This window comes from Accipiter gentilis, chromosome 2 (genome assembly GCF_929443795.1).
Source record: "Accipiter gentilis chromosome 2, bAccGen1.1, whole genome shotgun sequence".
Lineage (NCBI taxonomy): Eukaryota > Metazoa > Chordata > Aves > Accipitriformes > Accipitridae > Astur > Astur gentilis.
The window spans coordinates 25,610,423-25,631,141 of NC_064881.1; the positions used below are offsets into that span (position 1 = coordinate 25,610,423).

A 20,719-nucleotide genomic window follows, 5' to 3' on the forward strand; every position below is an offset into this window, starting at 1 on the left:
AAAACAATTTTTAAAACGACGAGAAGAGGATGTCACATTTTAAAAACAAAATAATTGTTTTACACGTTCAAGTATCTTCACCTTGCAGCCTGAAGTGGGCAGAAGAGAACTCTTGTCTGTGCTTCTGTGAACACTGACATAAGTATACAGAGTGTACTCTGCGCACATTTCTAGTTACTGGGATTTCTCACCAACGTTTTTTTCTGTAAGAATTAAATGGAGCAGGAGATTAGCAGAAGGGTACTTTAAAAAAGAAACAAATGGGGCCTTTAATCTGTTCCTCATATAGGTGGGTGAAAAATACTTTTTGGATTGTATGTGGATTTCAGGGTAGCCAGTGATTTCTCAGTATAAATCAAATCAAAGGAGTTTTAGAAGAGGAAAAAGTAAACAAGAAAGATAAACTTCATAATCTGTAGAATTGCACAATATTACTTAGGTATCAGAACTGAAAAAAGAACATGTGCAGTTTTGAAACACAGTGGTCTGCTAGTTTGTGAGAAATTCAGTAAGACTTTTTTTGCTTGCTTGCAAGCACAAACTAAAACTGCTGAACAGATCAAGATATATTTGTCTTAAAAACTGAACTTGTTTTCACTAACTGGTATATTGGAGTTGGCTCTTTTGCATTTTCTAGTACACACAGAGTGACATTAAAGTATCTGTGTGTAAATATAACGGTTGAAAAGCAAAATAAAATATAAGAGGAAAGCTGAATATAAGATGAAGAGTAACAGGATTGCCAAACTTCCGTTTTCTCTTCCCCTGGGCGTAGAATTGTGGAAGCTGCTTTTTCTTAAGTTTTAGTTCTGTTTATGCCTTCATTCTTGGCACTTTTTATATTCTGTTTCCAGCTACCTCTTTACAGTGTTATCTTTTTAGAAAATGATCACTGTCCTTCTGTAGTAGCTGGAAAGATTCTGGGTTTGAAAGGAAAAAGTGTGGTGCAACTTCTGGGTGCAAGTTAGAAGGACAGGAAAAAATTCAGTTAGTATTGAAAATTTGGTGGAAACTGATATTTGTGTGTCATTTCAAAATAAAATAAATCCCTGGCTGAATGTCTTGGGAGAGGTTGCTGACAAAGCTATGTTGTCTTGGCATGGTGAGTAAAACTGCATTGTTAAGGGAATAGCGGTGGGGAAGAAAACTAGTTGGAGTCTTAGTTTATAACATGACAAAAAGACTGCTAATAATGATCTGGCTGGCAAAATCTGTAGGTGGTGATATTACTGAGTAATGGAATTGGAAACTTCAGAGGGGCATAATGGGGCTAGTTTAATATTTGGTGATAGATGCATTTTTGTGTTAATATAGGAGACCTAATACATGTTGGAAGTAGTAGCTAGAACTATTCATCAAAATGGGATGTAAATTAAGTATTTGGTAATAACAGCCCGACATAATTATGAATTGCTTTATGAAAATGTCCTATTAGGAATGGAATAAAAAGTAGATGTTGGAATGTGTTAAGAATATAACCTATGCTACTTGCATACTATTTTTATAATAATTGCATAAGTGTATTTGAAAACTGCTAAATGTTACTATTGTATGGCAAGTTGTTCTGGTACTGTGTAGAGACCTCCTAGCTTTAGCTCTTTCACAAATGGACTATTGCGTTTCTTTGTTGTTTGTATTCCATTTTTGATCAGGAAAAAATAACTGATGCGTGAGAAAGCTGTTAGAATAGTACTGCTCCTGTGCAAATAAAATGGAAAATATTTTTTATATTTAGCATGAAAAGAAGTGAAGGAAGAGAGGCCTCCAGCAGAGGCCAACAGAATCTTGAATAGAATATGAGTAAATTTCAGCCTATGGTTTTAACCCTCTGTGGTACAACTAAACAAGGAGATGTTAGAGCACACTTTGAAAGTTGAGTAGGGTAGTCTATCAAGAAGTAGTTCTTAGAAGATTCAGTTGGGATTGGCTGATGTATGATTCAAAATAAGGAATAGGTTGTTATACAGACAAGGAAAAAATCCGTTGCTAAGTAATAGGAGTTTTATTAATAAAGATTATACAGATTGCGTTTCAGTGCAGACTAACCATATTTTTAAATGTTTCCTATGAGCAAGTTAGTCTAGACTGCCTGCTACAGCCTGCCTTGTTTTGTTGGTGTTTTTTTTTGTTTGGTTTTTTTTTTTCACTACCAGGGACAGCTTGCTTTCAGAGTTGGTTGATGTTCTTGTCTATTTTGAGCAAATCTATTATGCTGGTTGCTTCAGTTTCAAAGCTTTAAAGGCTGTAAGAAATTAAAATTAGATTAAATAAATCTATATTAGCAGAGACATACATTTTGGACTTATTTTCCTGAATACTTGAAAATTTTGTGTTTTAACCCCTCCCTGTTAACAGAGGGGAAGTAAGAACATTTTTCCAGATGTTTATTGATGCTCCCCCGCTTAAAAGCTGATGGTTTCAAAGGCTGATGTGATAGATGTAAGAATAGAATGAAGAATAAAACAGACATCATCATCATGCCACTGTTTATAATTCACAGTGCATTCCTATCTTGAATGAATGCTTTGTGCATTTTTTTCATCTTTTCCACTTTCTACCCTGTCTCAAAAGGTATAGAGTAGAACTGGAGACAGTACAAAAAAAGACAGCAAGGGTGACTGATTTATGTGGAAGGAGACTTACAGAATGACTAAGGATAATATTCTTCAGGCTGGAAGACTTGTGTGTTGACCATGTTATGCAAGTGTATGTTATGTGGGTAAGGGATACTGGAGATGCTTTTCCCTTGCTTGTCTTTCCTCTCTCTCTAATATCTACCCCTGAAAGTTCCTTGAAAACCAACATAAGGGAATTGAAAATTGACTTCTTTTGGTGGGGAGTTAGGTGATCTTTTCTGTGCACTTTTTGTAGTCACTTGGTTTCAAGGCAGCGTTGTTCTCAAGAATTAGCTGATAATGATTTTAAGTTATATGATTTAGCCTTTAGCTATTTACCAGAAAGGATACTTGACCCTCTTGAGAGTATCTGCATTTCTCATGAACTCCATCTGTTCACCTAAAATGAAAATAATATTTCAAACACTCTTTTACTACAAAATTTAAATAGTTTTCTTATAGCCCATTGATTCCTTTGTAGTGTTGAGTTAGACTTAATATGCAGTGTATTGATGTGGTCCAATATTGACCCTTGAGAAGTCAAGCTTTGGGCTCTTCTGGTAAGGCTTATGTGTTATTAATTTTCATGTTTTCAACTTGTCATTTTTATGTTGTTAAATTTTGGAATTGGATTAACTCAGGTTAGAATTGCATTGGAAAAATAATTAGCAGAAACAGACAACTCTGTTTTAAGAAGTGAGAATTATTTATCACCTGGGAGCCTTACTAAGGATCTGGTTGAATTCTCTAGCACTGTAGAGACTGAAGGGCTATTTTTGAAAAAATAAGTGACAATGCTTGCGTGAGGGCTCTCGGGTAGTAATAGGTAAGATTAGTGCAGTCTGTGATTGGAATTAGGACAGACGTGTTTTAGTGTTTCAGCACTGCTGAGATTGATAGCTGGAAAGAGGCTTGCATAGCACATTTAAAAAAGCAAATATTCAGAGAAAAAAAGAGTGAGAACATGCAGTGAATTCTACTTGTACCTCTTTGAGCTATTTTTTGAGACAGGGTTACTGAGGAGAGGTGGATCACATCAAATCTCTTACTGCCAAAAAATGTGCAAAGGACCCTTTCTGCCACTTAAGCCCATAATACTGAGAGGTTCTCTTCCCCACTTCTTTGAATTGTCATCTTTTACTGAGTTACCAGAACAATGGGGAGACTGGGAGACTATTTTGTGGGGCAGTATTAATGTATTTACCATTATTGGTATTCCTTAGTCATGGTTTCTTCATATCCCCACAAAAACAAGGGGGAGGGTGTAAGAGAAACAGCAGCACTCTTGGTTAACCATCTTTAATGTTATTTTATGTTTCTTTGGAATTTGTTTGTTAATTTTGCTGTGACTGCAGTAGAGATGTGCTTGTGCTAGTCATGGCTATTGTGACTAATAAAGTGGTGGTGACAGGCATGAATTCTTGTGAGTGGATTTTATAAGCTATCTGGACACTCTTGGTACGTGCTCAGGCTGCCTGCCTGTTCTGAAGCCCATACCTCTCTGTTTTCCATATTGTTATGATATGTTACCTATAGAATTAAATTTAATATGGAAGTGCCTACATGTAACTATGGTAAGGTTTTCTGTTTGTGGTGTAGGGATGCTAAAATCTGTCCGTATTTTAGTGGTATATCTCAGTATATTACTTTACATTGCTCTTGATGCAAGTCTGATAAACAATAATTTATACCAACCATTAGCATTATCCATAGCAGAAGGCAACACAGAGAGGCTGAAGACCAGTGTGTAGCTAGTGTATTACGTATTCTGGCAGATATGAAGGCTATTCAGCTGAATATTAAAATGAAGGAGGAAACACTCTTCCCTGATTTCTTGACATATGTGTTGTACTGTCGGCCTTTAACTACCATTTTTCTGTTGAAGCAACCTGGAAGTCATTAGTTCCATTTGTGTCACTGTGCATGTGGTCCTATCTGTAATACACAGAGGAGGCATTGTGATTTTTCATTGTTTGAAATTGCAGTAGGACCTAGTAGCATCATTGTGATTAAGCTTCACAAGTGAGGTGGACCCTAAATATTTTGCCAATTTCTTACATCTTTACAATTCTCTTCTCCATCTGCTATTCCACACCTTTCTTAATTGTAGTAAAAAAAGCTGCTATGGATGGCTCCAGCTCAGACTTGATTCAGAGCTCTGTCTGTGGTGACTGTGTAGCCTTTGAGCCAGGCAGTGTGGATAGCTTGAGTTCATGCTGCAGTCCTTAGCTCAGCAAGTGCAGGAAAATGTGCCTCTTTCTTCTACCTAGCTGTTGATTTTCATGAAGCTCATGGGAACTTACTTATCAGTCAGAGGACATTACTTACCAGTTTATTTTAACTGAATTCGGTGGTGAACAGATTCATTTAGAGGGATGGACATGAAAGGAAGAGTGAGAAGAGGCAGGTGGACAGTATGAGTCATACATGTGATGTTTGCTTGGAAAACCAGGTTAAAAAGGTCTTTGCTAATTGAAGTATAAGGCAAAACAGAACAGGCAGATGTGTGCATTGGAATCATAGTCTGTCATTTGTTTGGATATCCTACATAACACTCTGAAAAATGGGTTTTTATAAACCTCTGTAATTGTACTATATTTTTTCTTAGATGCTAATATGAGGCTGGCATATGTTGCAGATAACACATGGATCAATGTTGCAGCATCTGAAGCAATGGTCAGTGCATGTGCTTGAAAAAATACAGAGAATGAAACATTTTTTTTGCTCTCCATGCCAATCTGAGTGGACAAAGATTTGTTTTCTGAGGTGGGTGGGGTGGGAACTGCATATAGGTTGGCTTAAGAAAAATAAAAATAGAAGTGTTTTCTTCACACACCAGGTCTGATACATATTAGAATTTGTCCAAAAGAGGGCAAAAAAAATGGTGAAAGGACTGGTGTGTGTGTGACTTAGAAGGAGCAGCTGAGGATATTAGGTTTGTTCAGCTTAGAGAAGAGGAGATTGAGGGGTGACCTCATTGCTGACTAAAACTTCCTCATGAGGGGGAGTGGAGAAGGAGGTGCTGATCTCCTTCTGGTATCCAGTGATAGGATGTGAGGGAATGGCTTAAAACTGCATCAGGGGAAGTCCAGATTGGATATAAGGAAAAAGTTCTTCACTGAAGGAGTGGTCAAGCACTAGAACAAGCTTCCCAGGGAAGTGGTCTTGGCCCTAAGCTGTCAGTGTACAAACATAGAACAGACTGTTTCAGTTGGGAGGGATCTACAATGATCATCTAGTCCAACTGCTTTGACCAATTCAGGGCTGACCAGAAGTTAAAGCATAGTGTTAAGGGCATTATCCAAATGCCTCTTAAACACTGAGAGGCTTGGGGCATCGACCACCTTTCTAGGAAGCCTGTTCCAGTGTTTGGCCACCCTCTTGGTAAAGAAATGCTTTCCTCAGGTCCAGTCTGAACCTCCCCTGATGCAATGTTGAACCCTTCCCACGTGTCCTATCATGGGATACCTGGGAGAAGACATCAGCATCTCCCTCTCCACTTCCCAGTCAGCAAACTTGCTAATGGTACATTCAACTCCAGCATCCACATCATTGATAAAAATATTGAAAGGAACTGGCCACAGAGTTGAGCCCTGAGGAACACTGCTGGCGACCGGGTGCCAACCAGCTGTAGCCCCATTCACTACAACCCTTTGAGCCCTGCCCTTCAGCCAGTTCTTCATGCAGTGCACTGTGAACCCGCTCATCGCACAGTTGAACAACTTGTCCAGAAGGATGCTATGAGGGACAGTATCAAAAACCTTACTACTATCCAGAAAAACTATATCCCTCGCCTTCCTTTCATCCATGAGGAGGGTGACCTTATCATAGAAGAATATGAAATTAGTTAAACAGGACTTCCCTTTGTGAACCCATGTTGACTGTGCCTGATGATTGCATTATTCTTTAAATGCCTTTCAATAGTGCCCAGTATGATTTTTTTTTTCCATAACTTTTCCAGGAGCTGAGGTTAGACTACCAGGTTTGTAGTTCCCTGGGTCTTCCCTGATGCCCTTTTTGTAGATTGGAATAACATTGGCTAGCTTCCAGTCAGCAGGGACCTCCCCAGACTCCCAAGACCTTTGGTAGATGATAGAGAGGGGTTCTGCCATAACATCCACTAGCTCCTTCAGTACTCTGGGATGAATCCCATCAGGCCCTATGGACTTGTGAACATTCAGCTGACACAGCTGGTCCCTTACAATTTCAGTATTCACAAATGGAAAGTCACTGTTCCCATACTCATGGCCCTCCAATTCAGGGGACTGGGCAGCTCAAGGTCTATCAATGTTATTAAAGACTGAGGCAAAAAACCCATTGAATGCCTCTGTGTTTTCTTCACCCCTATTAGTCACATGACCATCTTCAACAAGTATTGGTCCAATGTTTTCTTTAGACCTCCTCTTGCTATAAACATACCTAAGAAAGCCCTTGTTATCTGAAACAACACCGGCCAGTTTCAACACTAATTGAGCTTTGGCCTTTTGTGTCTTCTCCCTGCATATATGAACCACAGCTCTGTAATCTTGCTGTGAAGCCTGACCTTGCTTCCAGAGATCATATAATTTATTTTTCCTCTTGAGCTCCATGAGGAGTTCCCTTGTGTTGAACATGGAGGAGTTCAACCAAGCTGGTCTTCTGCCCTGCTTGCTTGACTTGCAACACAGTGGAATTGCCTGCTCCTGTGCTTCTAAAAGGTGGTTCTTAAAGACTGATCAGCAATTATGTACTCCTAAGCCCTCAAAAGCAGATTCCCAGGGTACTCTGCTAAACAGCTCCCTCAATATGCTCTCCTGAAGTCCAGCATAGCAAGTCTGCTGTCCTTTTTTCTGATTACACTGAAAATTTTAAACTTGACCATTCTGTGATTGCTGTGGTCAAGACAGACACCTACCATCACATCGGCCACGAGTTCTTCTCTACTCAAAAGTAGCAAGTCCAGAAGGGCATCTTTCCTAGTTGGCTCACTGAGTGCGTACTTGTGACGAGTCATCTTCCACAAACTTGAAGAATTTACCAGGCTTGCTCATTTCAGCAGTATGATATTCCCAGTTGATATTTGGGATGTTGAAAACTCCCATAAAGACAAGGGCTACAGTTCCAGGGATTTCTCCTAATTGCCTATAGAATAACTCATCAGTGCTTATATCCTGGCTGGGTGATAGGTAGTAGACACCCGCTACACTACCTCCTTTGTTTTCCATCCCCTTACTGCTCACCCAGAGGCTTTCAACCACATCATCACTAATTGTAAGGACCATACAATCAAACCGTCCCTTGCATATAGTGCAGCTCCTCCACCTTGCCTATTCTTCCTGAATGTCCTGTAGCCCTCCATCCCAGCACTCCAACTGTGGGACTCATTCCACCAAGTCTTGCTAATACCAATGATATCATAGCTCTGGGAACTGACCAACACTTCCAGTTCAAGAAGCGGTCAGACAGTGCTCTTAGCTACATTGTTTAACTTTAAGGTTGCCCTGTGTGGAGTCAGGAGTTGGACTCCATGATCCCTGTGGGTCTCTTCCATCTCAGGATGTTCTGTGATTTAAGAAGAATGACAATTTGCTTTCCAGTTCAGTTCTGTATAGGTGTGCTGTAGGGTTGGAATTTAGTAACAAAATATTGGCAATGTATCATGGATATTGAAGTATCTCTGGGGAAGCTGTTAGTTGTCAGGAAGAACTAATGCCTTGCCTTGCTGTCAAGGCCTTACAGACCATGAGGAGGAGACTGCTGAAGCTGAAATTCTACTAATGTCAAAGCAGATCCTAAGGAAGCTACTGGTATATCTGTACCTGTCAGTATGTACTGTGGGCTCAATGAAAACATGAGAAATGAAATGCTACTGTGTCCCTTACTGTTTTGGCTGGCTTGAAGATTCCCTCCAAAAATTACGTTGATGATAACAGAAAATATGAGGACTTTCATATAGCTTTATTCTCATTTGGTTTACTGAAGTCGGATTTACTACTTAACATCTTTGGGTCCTTTTTCAGCCTTCTGAGCCTCAAGTAATTCCTTCTTTTTGACAATGCTTGTAAGCTACTTCTAGGTAAAGGAGTGAGGGATATTGTCAATTGAAGATGGTTTTGGTAGTACTTTTTGAGTTTTAACAGGAAGAAGCAAGACATTCTGCTGGCAGAAAAGGACCTGGGGGTCCTCGTGAACACCAAGTTGCACATAAGGTAGACATGTCCTGGGGGCAAAAATGGCTAATGGCGTCCTGGGCTGTATTAGACAAAGAATTGCCAGCAGGTTGAAGGAGGTGATCCTTCCCCTTTATTCAGTGCTGGTGAGTCCACACCTGGAATCCTGTGCTAGGCTCCACAGCACAAGAGAGACGTACTGGAGAGAAGTGGATGTACTGGAGAGAAGTCAGTGAAGGGCCATGAAGATGATTAAGGCACTGGAGCACCTTTCCTTTGAGGAGAGGCTCAGAGAGCTGGGACTGTTCAGTCTGGAGAAGACTTGGGGGGGATCTCATTAATGTATATAAATACCTGAAGGGGGGTGCAAAAAGGACAGAGCCAGGCTCTTCTCAGTGGTGCCCAGTGACAAGGCTAGAGGCAATGGGCACAAACTGAAACACAGGAGGTTCCCTCTGAACATCAGGAAGCACTTTTTTACTGTGAGGGTGACCAAGCACTGGCACAGGTTGTCCAGGAAGGTTGTGGAGTCTCATCCTTGGAGATAATTCAAAAGCAGTCTGAATACAGTCGTGGGCAACTGCATCTAGGTGGCCCTGCTTGAGCAGGGGGATTGGAACAGATGACCTCCAGAGGTGTCTTCCAACCTCAACCATTATATTTTGTGATTTGGGAATATATTTAGTCAACGTGTCATTTATGGGATGAATGTTTGGTGCTAAGAGCACTTTCATTGGACCATTGATTTAAAAAAATGTTCACTATTAGCATAGAATATGTCCTACAGTTACAAAGATTTTGAAGAGCACTTACTACTGTCCTTTCAAGTTTTCCAGATCTATTTGTTTGTACAGGTAATATTTGTAAGTCTGATGGAATCCAGTTGTTGGGGTTTTTTTTACATATATGTATTTTTAAACTCACCAATATCCAAGGAATTAGAGAAACAATTAGTAAGTAGAAGTAAGTAGTAAAGGGATCTGCAGGAGTCTTATCATCTTGATAAGTAGCTAAGTATTCTGTTAAATAGTTTAAAGTTGCTAGGTTTTCATTTTGTTAAACAGTACCCTAGAATTTTCCTTTGGACCCTCAGTCCATCAATATTTGTTTGACTGAAGTTTAAAACCAAGAGTAGGTGCCACAGAAAATAATTTGTTGCTCAGCAAATGATGATCTTACTACTATCATGTCATGAAAGTTCTGCAGTTGTGTCTTTCCCTTGTGTGATGACAAGTAAAATCAGTGCTCTTAGCAGTATTATTTTAAATGATCAGTGAAAAACTGATTTTCATTTCTAATATTCTCTAAGCTATTAAACAATGACTTAAGCTACTATTTATAATACTTTTACAAATGGTGCTTCATAGGGAAGGTTACCGTTCAATACTACTCATTGCATGTTACAAATTTCCAAGTTAATTATTGAAGTTATTCTGTTTTATGGTTCCGAATGTCTTGTGCCATCTTTTGCCTTCAGTTTGAGCATAGGACTGTAGCTTAAATTGTTTGCACGGGAATTCTTAAAGTTAATAACCTTTTCTTCCTTGAGCACACTGTCACAGAAGTTAGGACAGGTAATGTTGCAGGTTCTTTCATCTTCGTGATGCATAATTTTAAGACATAGTTAGAAAAACTGATGGCAAACATGCATGGTTCCAAGCATAAGTATTTTTTGTTTTCTAACTTCTGTGGTGGATAATGAAAATATTTCCCATAAAAATTCTAAATGACTGAGGTGTAAAACTCAAAGACAAAAATATACATAGGACTGAAAGGTAAAGGTAGTAAAGGTGAAAACAACAAAAAATAAGGGGTTTAAAAAACAGTAAGTGATTGAACTCATGCAGGTAAACAAAGAAGTGTGATTGGGAATTTGCAGCTTGTATTGGGGCAAAAGCAGAATACCAAAAGACAAGGAACTTGACTTAGTCTGTGAAAAAACCATAACATTTCAGTGTCATATAAAGAAATCTGTTAAAGAATCTAAGACCTTCAGTGTAAAGCATTCAGATTAGAAAACAAAGGTTAGAGCTGTTTGTCTAACGTGGACTTTGCCTGCCTTGCATATGTCTAGCAGGAGTCACAGATCAGAGCACTGGTTACTGTTTTTGTCACTGGACTGTGTTTCATTCAGTGTATGTATGAGAGAGGCAAAACAAGGCCTGCTGCTTAATGATGCTTTATTAGTCTGTAGTTCTTGTTTTATTCCTTTACTTAGTTTCAATAAATTAAAAAATGTCAAGGCTTCCTATTTGACATTAAAAAAAAAATCTCTTAACATTTTTGCAACTTTTAATAAATTTAAGGGGGGCTTACTGGCTGCATAACTGTTACAATATGTTCATTTACAACTAAATATAACCCTTTTTAAACTACTTGCTAGCTAGAAGGATGTGTAATGTGAGATAATGAAAACAGTAGTATGACTAAATATTTTCCTTTTCTTAAAGTTTGTCCTTGCATTCAAACAATTTGGTTCCTTCAAAGTGAGTGTAACATAGTGCATACATGAAGGAAACCTTTTAAATGTCTGCAGCGTATCAAGGTACCATCTCTCCGCTATTAAATTTAATTAGTTATACCTGAAAAGGAGGAATGTAAAACAGTGTGTGAGTATTTTAAATTCTGGCATCCAATTTGAAAGGAATCAAACCAGCAAGTATTTAGATTAAATGTATGTCCATGAATATAGCTTTTTGCTGGAAGCTTTTGTTCCCAGGAGAGGTTTTTTTTCCCTCTTCACATACACTGATAAATTACCGATTAATAAAAGCTAATGCCTTGGCCTACATAATGTCTCTTGCCTGTATCCCTAGTCCATCACACCTAAAAAAAGTACAAACTGGGCTTTGCACTATATTCCTGGTTACCATATATTTGGTCAGAAAGGAGAAGGGAATTGCAGACATTTTGAATTAGTCTGTAATAGTAGATCTTAAAAAGGAAGAAGGCATCTGAAATGGAAGAGGACAGATCAAATTTTTGTGAAGAGCAATGAATTAATTTTGCCACCAATGTCAAGCAGAAAGTTCAGATGCCTATATTGGTGTTTGTGGAGGATACGCCTTGCTGATAAGCATAGTCTTTCCATTGCTTCTTAAAGTAGCAAGCAGGCTTGTGGCGTTCAGGGAAATAAAACTTTGACTTTAAAATTCTCTATTTGCCAAGGTGTAAATATTATTGCAATTTTAGTTGTTGATGATCAAAGCTATCAGTTTAGGGAGTGTCAAGTCTTAGAATTTTGTTGTTAGTGTTGCTGTAGGCCAGGTGAGTTGTAGAAATGATCCTTTACTATCGCGCTCAGTTTAATAAAGGCCAACACGTTTTTGAGTCTACAGATTCTTCTCCAGATCTGAAACAGATCTGTTCTCTATTTGTGTGTGAACAGTTTCTGAGATGAAACTTTCCCAATGTCAAAGGGAGATACCCTTAATTTTTTTAAATGATATAGAATTACTGCTTCTCTCTGCAAGGAATATAGTTAAAATCTCTATCTTTAAAAAAAAATAAATCAGTTAATTAGACATAAATTCAATTTGCTGTAACAAAATTAGAAAAATATTGTGCCTTTGGTAGAGATGTGATCAGAATATATTCAGATCAGAAAATTCAAGGGGTCTTGGTGTTGAGAATGTTCCTGATGAGATTAGCAATCATTGCCATTCTTATTGTTGATAAATAGTGAAATAGACCTTCAAATCTATTGCATTTCAAATCAATTGCATTGAATAAAAATTCTGGATTTTGGAAGCCTGAATGGAAAGGAATCAGTTAAGAAATTTACTTGCATCTGAGATAAGAAAAGTTCTTTTTTCTTTTCTTATTTTTGTTCTTTGTTCTTATTTTCATATCAGGAAACTTCCTTCCAACGTTATACTTTTTTGATTTTGTTGTAGAGGAGTCATGAGTCATGTCTGTGTGTCGTCGTTCCCCACCCCCATTGAAAGTAAACCCTTTTTGAGAATTGAGGAGGAGAAGTGGAAAGTTAAGTTTTCCTTGGTATATCATCAATTTCATTGCCTTTAAAAGCTGTCTCTTCTATTTTGGACTATTGTATAACTCCTTTAGTATGCTGTTTTAGGAACTGTGCTATCTTCAAAGCTACTATACTATCTCTCATTTCTCTATTTCTGGTTTTGCTACCACTTAATAACACCTATTTTTGGTTTTACCTTGTGCTTTTGTGGTACTGGCTTTTTTGATAATGTAAAAAGTCCAATTGTTGCAACACTGCTAAAGGTTTTGGACAAGTGACCAGTGGCTTCAGGAGGCTGTAGGGGGCAGAATCTCTGTGTACTGTAGCTGTTCTGATCTTCTGGAGTGTGAGGTGTGGGAAAGAGGGATGTTCTTGGGAGACTTTGCCCATGGTGGAGCATGCAGTACAGGGTGACAAAGCAACTGTATGTGACCATCTTTCAGGAAAAAGACAGCTGTTCCACTGTGTTAGGGGGAGTAGGAAATGATCCACATTTCTAGTCCTGCCTCCATGTCCTCTTTTTCCACTGAAGGAACAAGGTTATTGCCAGCAGGGTTATCCCTTCTTGGAAACAAAAGTGTGCGTATGTGGAGGCAGGAGAACAGGAAGGGAATGTCTGAAGTGTAGAACACAAATTTGTACTGCTAGTACTGTGATAGTGCACATATTGCTCACTTTTACATCTAATAGAATTGTGAAAATATTGTGGTAGCTTCAGGTAAGCCAGCACTAAATAGTGCCGATAAAGGCATAATTGTGTTGTTGGATATCTTGTTAATCTGAACCTACAACTTTTTTTTTTTTTTTTTTTTTTTGTGTGTGTGTGTTTTTTTGTTTTAAGGATTTCTTATATGTAGGACTTTATAATCAAAGTAACATGGCCTTTCTAATGTTTGTGTTTACGCTTTGTAACAAGGAAAAGTAACTAATGTCAGTGGTGTTATTTTCCCATGACTCTCCATAGAACTATTTATTATGTTAAATAGCCATAGATTTTAGAGTTTCAGATCAGTTATTTCTTCCCTACCCTATCCTTCCTTCAACCTTTCCTACCTTTTTGCTTGGGGGGTGGGGTGGGAATAATCTTCAATAGATGAGCTTCCCTGTTTTTAGAAAAAAAAAAAAAAAAATTAAGAAAATATTTTTCTGCATTTCCATTCTTGTTTGGAAGATATGCTCTGATATGTGAAAAACAGTATTTATGGCATTATGGTGTTTTTACCTAGCCAACTCAATTCTTACTTATGGTAAATTGAATTAAAGATGTTAGTAGGGAGGTTAGTAATAGGCATTTTGCTCATCTATGTACTTTGTCCTTGCTTAGTGCATTTATACAACTAGATCTCAAGTTTTCTTATTCTGGTTTTGGGCATTCAGGAAGACTTTTGAATTAACAGTGCTCACTCATGGTGTAATCTGTTCGTGTGTATTTTTTTCTCCTTCCTTATCCACCATGTTCTATATTATTTCCGGAACAGAAGTGTCAGGTTAGCAAGAGAATAAATCAGTGGTCATTAAAGCACCATCAGTAAGCCCAAATACATTGTGATTGAATATAACTCATTTTAAATTAGAATTATATTTATTTTCTGTTCAGTGTTTTGTCTTTTATCAGATGAAACTGCAGTCAGTTTCAGCCAAGGAACACAGTGACTTGTGAAATTCCCTACCCCAGCTTTATGGATGGTTTCTGAGTTCCTGGCTATGTCATTCTGTTTGGTTTTTTTTTTTGTTTGTTTGTTTGTTTGTTTGGGGTTTTTTAGTGAATTGACCTTCTGTAGGTAATTGTGGTGGGGGAGAATGCGCTTCTTGGATAAATATTCCCTTGATACTTTCCTCATTTGCAGATCTTCTGATTTAAAGTTATATTGAAAAGCCATGCTCTCTAACTTCTTGTTTCTGCAGATTTAACATTCTTCCTATATTTTAACTGTTTCGTATGATAGGATTTTCTGTCCATTGTGAAATGATATCACAGGTAATTAGACCCTACTATCTTAAATTTGGTACATTTTGTTGTTTGTTTTACTCCTAGCTTGGCTCCTGTGGTATCATACTTGTAAGGAGAGGACTCTGTGTTGGCTGTTGTGTTCTTCTAGAACTGAATTTCTTGGTTCTTCATGAAAAATCTCCTCAATTACTGATTCAAAGCATCAGTCAATTTATAATATGTGTTTGCTGCTCCAGTGATACTTTTTAACTTTCAGCTTCACAAGAAATACCATTATTTGTTTCAATATAGCACAATAGTAAGTCTCAAGCAGGTGCATTCGTTACCAGATGGGTGTAATTTAAAATCTATCTGCTTAAATTCCATGAATAAGTAAATCACCTACTGGAGACTGAAAAATCAATTAATGAAATTTCCACTGCTGTGGTTGTCTTTTATTTCTGATGTTTTAATAACACTTTGAGATTTAGAGAAAATTCTACACAGAAGTATAAATTCATAAATGCCGTTATTGTTAACTAGACTCTCTTCCATGAAACTGTTGATTCGCATGAGTTAGGAAATGATCCTTTAATTTTTTAATAGACTACTGTGTCAGCCATTTCATGGTTTTGCTAGGGTCTTATTTTGTCCTAGTTGATCTGTAGTTACCCAAAATAATTTATACAACTGAAGTAATATTAATTTTAAAAATATCTGTAATAGGGGTTAATAAATAAATTGTACACTTCCAGTTGATGTAATGGTTATGTATGTTGAGAATGGTTTAGATAGAAGCGTTGTGATAACTATGTTCTTTATGTGGCTGTCAAGACTCTCTCTTAATTTATTTTTGGTATCCAGGAATTTTGAGTGGGTGCGGGGTTGTGTGTGTAAGTGAAACAGTTCTGAAAGTAAAGCTTTAGGCCAATGAAGTTTAACCTAGAACTTGAATAAAGAGGTATAGCAGGTTCATATTCGGGAATATGTGGTGACTAGCCCTGTTAGAATTAATCCCCTGATTTTCAGGAATATTATAACTACAAGGATGGTGACTCTTACTTTGCTGTATGTAATCCTCTTTTTAAGATTATGTAGAGATAACCTCAAAGATTTTAACCCTTAATGAACATGTTCAGTAGCCAGACTGGGCATTCATTTTGAGTAACAAGAATTTAGGTCGATTTAGGGCTGACGAAAAAAAAGTGTGTGCATGATGCAAGAAAGCAGTAAATAGTGCCCATATGGCATAGTGTTCCCTTGCCCATTAGTGGTTAGGACTTGCATTATTTGAAATAAAACTTTCTAAAATTGTTTATTTATCCCCCCCCCCCCCCCCATCTTTCACTGCTGCTTCACCACCTGTTTTTCTTTCTCATATAGGCTTTCTTGCAAATTAGATCAAGAAAGAGCTGGTATTTGGTTCTGACATTATCCCTGGTTGTGAAAACTTCTCAATCCCCCAGATGAATATCATCACTTCACTTCCAGTTTTTCAGTAGAAACTATAAGAATTTCTAATTGTAGAACTTTAAAAAAACTTTCTCAACTTCTGAAAATTTATAGTTCTGATGAGACAAGAGAGTGATGGTGTAATCCCATCCTAATGCAAGTCTGTCAGTCCCTCTGCTATGTGACTTCATTGTCCCTGCTTAGTTTGATACAGTATATGCTTACTGCCTCTCTCTGCTGCAACTCTGCCCCCCAGAAACGTGAGATTTTTGGAAACATTTGTGTCGACACTATTCTTTTAATTCAGTAGCCCTTTTTTTTGTTTTTGTTTGTTTTCTACATGTTCCTGACATATTTATAGTTGATGAGCAGAGTTACTTCTAGGACACTTTCTTATTGTTAGACTGCTCTTTCATTGTGTTTATTCTCCCAGTAGTGCTCTTCATGTCCTGTCCTTTTCTTGAATATGACAATCACTACTAGTACCATGTACAATGTCTCTAATACTGTTTTTATCACTACTGCAAACAGTTCATGTGATAAATAGCATTGCTGTCCCATGTCTCATCCCCCCACGCCCCACCATGACTGCATCAGGGTAGTAATTTTCCTATCAAAGGCTGAGGGGCTTAGTTTTAGATTATGCTTCTCCTCTTCGATTGTGTAGCAGCATTTGTCACATATCCAGACTAGCCTTCAAGGAGTAATAGGTGTCCAAAGCTCTAGGTAAGATCCTTCATCTTGTACAATGAAACTTGGCCAGCTTTTCTTCCTGAAGGCTTTGTTTACCTGGAAAAAAGACATGTTCAACTGGGAGTGAGTGTGACCCCGTGTGCATTGGGCATTGAAGACTTTTTTGTTTGGTTGGTTTTTTTTCAATAATACAGTAAGAGTAGCTTTTTGGATCTTGAATGAAGATTATAATCATCATGGCGTGAGTAGGCTCTCTCTTCTCCCAGGAGAGCCAACCTGCATCAGAGCTCATTAGACAATAATCTGTTAAGTGTCAGTAGCTGAGTTTGGGTAGTTACTGATGAAAATAACTAATGACTCAAGCCTTAAATAATTTTTTTTTTGATGTATTCCTGAAAAAGAAGTTACTAGAAAAACTGATTGATTAGTTTTCTTCTTTTGACTCAGAGAAAATTTCATGTTTCCTTTCCCCTTAATTCCTAACCAGTTCTTAATTCCTAATCTGTTAAATAAGGATGGGAGGTGCTGTAGGTATGGAATCTTTGGAACATGATAGGACCACAGTCAGTCAGTTCAACTAATTTGCTCTGTTCAGTAAAGCTGTTTTGAATATAAAATATGACATAATACTTTCTTCATGTATTGTTGATAAAAAGCTATGTGTATTTAAAAAACTTTAAAAGCTTTTTTTTGCACTTCCATATATTTTAATTTGTTTTTCTGAATAGTATTTGACATACATGTTAATGCAGTATTTTGTTTACAACACACTAAAAATCTGGAACTGTAATCGTTGCTATGTAAATGTACCTAGGTGTACCATATTGGCAAGAATATGAAATAGACTGCTATTATAGAAGGATGTTCATTTTACAAGGGCCAAAACAGAACACTGGGGCACTGTTAATGTGGGATGCAGTCATGTAGTTATTGCAGAAACATGCAGCCCCTCAGCCAACTCCAAGCCTAGCTTTGTTTCATCTCCATCCTCTGTTGGGATCTCTCTGGCATTGTAATAATTTCTCCCAGGCATCATGGTCATTTTTTCCTTCAAGGGGAAAGATGCAAAGCTAAGTGTAGTGAATTCTCACTTCCCTGTTATCAGGAGATTGGCAAACACATATTTGCCAAATGCAGTTAGCAGCTTAGTAGCAAGCAGAGCCAGAAACTCAGGTTAGGGCAGGTGGTATGCCTTGCAGACAAATCAGTACCTGACACCTGAAGTCTGAGGAGGTTAGGCAATGAACTGTCTACCTGAGGACTTTGACACAGTTTATTTCTTTATTTCTATATTTACTTTGCTTTGTGCATGCTGGGAGTAGAGTTAAAAAACCCCACAAACCCCAGCCACCGAATGAACTAAAACAAACAAAAGAAACCCCTAGCATTTTAGGTCTCTGCAGGTTGAACAGTAGGAGGAAAAATCCTAGTAAAAATAATCATAATTTGTCAGTTACAGAAGTACGCTTAAACTAATTTTTTAATGTATGATTAGAAGTAAATTGCAGATCTTGGTTTCTTGTGAAGAATTTGAGTTTACTTGCTACAGAATTGATTGCATGTGTTGCTCCTTTGAGGTCTTCCATATCAGTAGTCCCCAAAGTGGGATGTGCAAGACCATCCATAGAGGTGTGGGAAGAAAATATTAGGACTTATATTTTATCAGAAAAATAAGAAGGAAATTAAGCTCTATTTAATACATGTGTTGACATTGGCACCCTCACTCGGTCCGTATGTCAGATGGTCCTGTGTCATGTATGGTTTGTGAGGTGTCCTGAGGGTGGATTTAGTCTTCCGCAGTGTGGAGGGATCGCCATAGCAACTTCACTTGGTCATTGTTTACAAGTGCTCGGTTAGGTGGATTTCTGGATTGTATTACCTAGTTTTAACTAAACTAACCTTCACAAAATGGGCAAACGGCTTAAAAAAATTCCTGCAAAGAGGCCATGGTTTGAAGATAATACTGATGTGAGCACAAGTGAACAATAAAGAACATAGCAGAGCTGATGCTTCTCCTACTCCTAGTATGAGCTCCTGGTCAGCTTCATTATGAGGTAAAAACAGTGGCAGTTAGATCTGACAAGGTGTTGGCCAAAAAAATTTGGATTTTTCAAGAAGGCTCTTTGAAATATGGATGTACATCTGCTATTGTTAATGATGAACCTCAACCTAAAAGAATCTTGACTTTGAGGTATCAGCTAATGATAGTATAAAGCCTTAACAGTTAGCAAGGCATTTAAAAACTAAGCATCCAGAACATGAAGACAAACCTCTACGATTTTTTCAGCAGTGTTTAAAGTCATGCGATACTCAGTCCAGTACTTTAAAAGATTTCACTAAACTTAATGTTAGATGTCTAGAAGCCTCTTTCGAGGTTTCTCAATAGCAAAAGACATAGAAGCCACATACTGTTGGGGGACCACTTGGTTTTCCTGCTGCAGTAAAAATGTCTGAAATAATACATGGAAAACAATATGGTGACAAACTGAAATGCATTTGTTTGTCAGCAAATCCTGTTGGAACATGTTGGAACATTACCAATGATTTGAAGAAACAAATATTAGAAAAAAATTACACGGTGTGGGAGGCTTGCTATACAGTTGAATGAAAGTATAGATGTTTGTTAATGTGGCTCAGCTTACAGTAGTTGCTAGATTCTGTGTTGATAATGAAATACACAAAGAACTAAGTCACTAAGGAAAGATGTACCAGAGAAGATACATTCTTAACAGTAAGTGACTTCTTTAATAACAACATTTTTTTTAAATGGAGAAACTGTGCTAATGTAACCACTGATGGAGTGGCTGGTTTGACTGAAGTAAAAAGGATTCTGGGGTAAGTTTACAAGGAGACAGCCACATGTGGAATTCATTCACTGCATCATAGACAGGCAAGCAACAAGCAAGGTGGAGCCAGAAGTGCACAAAGTGCTGCAGGATGTCATCAATGTGTTTAATTATATGAAAATAAAACCTTTAAATAGTAGAATCTTTACAATAATTTGTAATGACATGGGGAGTGACCAGGAAAATCTTTTGTACCGTGCAGAGGTTTGCTGGTTATGATGGCAAAGTGCTTAGAAGAGTTGTAAAACTTAAAGATTAATTACGCGTTTTCCTTTCAGAAAAAGACAAGTATTCTGGATTTGCTGACCTGTTCTGTGATGACAAGTGGCTGTCAGCAGTATGCTGACAAACAGATGTTTTCAAAAAAATAGAGACACTTAATATGTCCCTTCAAGGCAAAGGTGGCGCTTTAACAATGAGCAAGAAGGTGACTGCTTTTTGAAAAAAATTCATGCTACGAAGAGAGCATTTTGAAAACATATGTTTGGAAATGTTTCCATCATTGTGTGATTTTGTTGCCAGAAAAGATGTGTGTCTTCTATAAAAACTCTCATATCTGTACACTTAAACTTGGAAACAGAATTTCCTCACCTGCTTAAAAGTCTTCCAAATGAAGAGTTTCAGGGAGTTTTGAACCCATTTATTAAAAATACAGAAATGCAACACCTTCCATTAGTTTGCAATAACAACTGATTGATATTGGGGAAGATAAAAATTTACTGGCCAAATTTTAAGAAAAAAACTTTGTATAATTAGTGCTTGGGAATGAAAAAAGAGTATCGTGATTTAGTAAGTGCAGCCAGGGATGCACTTTCATTTGGATGTACGTATCTTTGTAAATTGTGTTTTCCAGCTATGACAGCCATTAAAACCAAGTACTGAAATAAACTGAATTTAGAATCAGACCTTCAAATTACTGTATTACAAAGTGTTAAGCCACCATTTTAAAATTTGATGAAGCATATTCAATCACATGGCTGTCTCAAAAAAAAAATTAATTTTTTTTTGCAAGAGTAAAAAGGATTTTTTGTACCATTAATAATAAAACTATTTTAAAA

The 20,719-nt window shown here is 37.6% G+C and overlaps 1 protein-coding gene across 3 annotated transcripts in view; it reads left to right on the forward strand.

Annotated features, from left to right (window-relative positions):
- WWP1 (WW domain containing E3 ubiquitin protein ligase 1) overlaps positions 1 to 20,719 on the forward strand; it is a 64,192-nt gene that overhangs the window by 5,432 nt on the left and 38,041 nt on the right. The window contains exon 2 of one of the 3 annotated variants that reach the window (XM_049819085.1): positions 19,940 to 20,088. The exons of the other annotated variants lie outside the window; for them this stretch is intronic. The gene's annotated coding sequence lies outside the window, so the exon portion shown is untranslated. The remainder of the gene's footprint in view (positions 1 to 19,939; positions 20,089 to 20,719) is intronic. 3 annotated transcript variants of the gene reach the window in all.